The following is a 2,497-nucleotide window of genomic DNA, read 5'->3' on the forward strand; positions in this document are numbered from 1 at the left end:
TGTACTGAATGTAATGCCCACATTCCCTCTGCAGGTGCTGGTGGCAGCTACAGGGGTGAGCCTCCAAGCAGCAGAGGAAATGCCTCAGTTGATCAATTTGCACAAACCCCCACCACAAATGTAGGGAGACCAGCTTCCCCTCCCCTGCCTAAAGCATTTTTTTTTTTGGCACTGAGGTCAGCAGGAGAGCAGACAAGGGCTGGAGGGGCTGTGTGGGACACTGTACAGCAGGAGCCTCCCCATAACGGGAACGTGCCCTCGTCCTGATGGGCAGAGGGCCCCGATGGCTGTCAAGGCAGTGTGACTGCGGCCCAGGCCTCGGGCAGCTGAGTCATTACCTAGAGACCGTCCCTGGGGAGGGCTTCTTGGCCCCTGCAGAGACAGGCACATCATGCACAGCAGATATCGGGGCCCATAGGTGGGTGCTAATCAAGTGGGGACACTGTGTTGCCAGAAATGGTCTCTCTGCCCCTGTCTCTCTAATGCTCTTTCTCTCTGTCTTCTCTGTGCCTGTGACACTGTCCCTCATGTGCCCTGTACGGGACTGGGTGTGACCTCACTCACACCATGAGGGCCCTTGCTCATCCTCTTCTGAAGGTATCATCCTTTGACATGGGGACATGATGTTCATGGGGAGCAGCCGGGGGGACTCCCCGAGATCTAAGAGATTGTTCAGGAAAGGTAAATTAGCTGCAGAGGGGCTGGGGGAGGGGTACTCCCTGGGAGCAAACTGGGAGCTCCTCCACATATATTGGGTGGCCTGGGCTTATGGCCTCTGAAAGAGGCATGGGGGCTTCCTGCCAAAAACCCTCCCGTGGTTCAAGTTGAAGTCCTCACCATGGCCCAGAAGGCCCTACATGACCTGGTCCTCATTACCTCTCTCAGGGGATCCCCTACCTCTCCTGTCATCTGCTGTGCCAGCCACACATTGGCCTCCACACTGTGCCCATGCACGCCGGACTGAGTTCCATTCCTGCATTTTTGCACTGGCTCTTACCTCTCTCTGGGATGCTTTTCTCGCAGATATTCTTCTCCTCTCGTTTCTGCTCACATGTCACAATCTTAGAAAGACCTTCCCTGACCACTCCGTGGATATGCTCCCCCTCTCTATTTCTTTATTGCAATTTTATTTTAATCATAGAAGTTACCAACACGTGACAGATTACTTACATTTTGGAGGCTGTATGATCCCAACAGAAGGTAAGCTCCATCAGGGTAAGGGTTGTTTTTTTCTCTTTCCTAACACCCATAATTGTGCCTGACACATGCTTTGGAGAGAATGAATGAATGAGTGAATGACGGAATGAATAAGCAAGTGCAAAGCTGTGGAGAGAGGCATAGCCAGACAGGCCGAGGATTCTGCTAGGGAACATGTACAGAGATGACAGGATAGTGATGAAGCCCGTGGTCTTTATCTCACCGACTCAGTGTCCTTGGGGCTCCTGGGAGATGGCCCCTTTCCTAAAACAATCGAAGGCCCTGCTGTCCTTTCCACCTATTACTCACAGTCAGTGACAGACACCTGCCCCATATTAGGCTTTCTGGCCCCAGTTGGGAGTTTTAACCCTCCTGCCTCCTGGGGGACTTTGGCTCCCTTCTCCCACAAGACCTCTTCTGTGTTACGCAAGGAGGCACGAGCAAGCACAATGCCCAACACAGAGAAAACGCTTCGTAATGCTCCTTGTTATAGTGGTGGCCACGACAGGGAAGTAATCTTCAGTATACGAAGACTTTTTCCCGAATCCAAGACTGCAGGGATCTGTGGGGTTTTCATTTTCATCTTGCCTTTGCCCTCCCCTCCCTTTGGGGAACAACCCTGGCATCTCCATCTGCCGTTCCCCAAGGCGACCACCAAGGGGCGCACGAGATGGCATAGTTCTGTCCTGGGACGTACCACTGCGGGGCGTAGAGGGAGCACCGTCACTCGGGAAGGTACCACTAGGAAGGGGGTATCGGTACTGGAATAATCCATCGCGTGTGTAACAACATTGAGGGTCCCCGTTCACCGCGTCAGGCATCAACCACATTTCCCAGAGGAGGCACTCATGGCACCGCCGTGTCCATCTCCATTGGCACGACTCCATTTTCCCGGCGCATTCGAGCCCAGACGGATCCCGGGTCTGAGGTGGCAGCCTTCTTTGTTACTTCTCCAACTCCATCCCTACGTTTTCACATGGTCACATCCAGCTCGGGGTGGAAACGAGGCGAGAGATTGGCTGCCGGGTGCGGGGGACGCAGTCAAGGACTGTTCAGGGCGGTGATTGGTCACGGCGAGATTGCCGGAATAAGCTCTTTCGGACGTTCTAGCGGCGCCGGAAGTCCCGCTACTCCCGCCCCCTCTCCTCGCTTGCCCAGTTCCCATTGGCCGCCTCTGGGATGGACGCTGTGGTCGCCAAGCGGGAGTTTAGTGTGAGAGGTCGCGTGCGTGTGCGTGTGCGAGTGCGTGTGCGTGTGCGTGCGTGTGCGTGCGTGCGACCGCGCGCGGGCCTTTTGGGAG

This window comes from Vicugna pacos, chromosome X (assembly GCF_048564905.1).
Source record: "Vicugna pacos chromosome X, VicPac4, whole genome shotgun sequence".
In the NCBI taxonomy this organism is placed as follows: Eukaryota; Metazoa; Chordata; class Mammalia; order Artiodactyla; family Camelidae; genus Vicugna; species Vicugna pacos.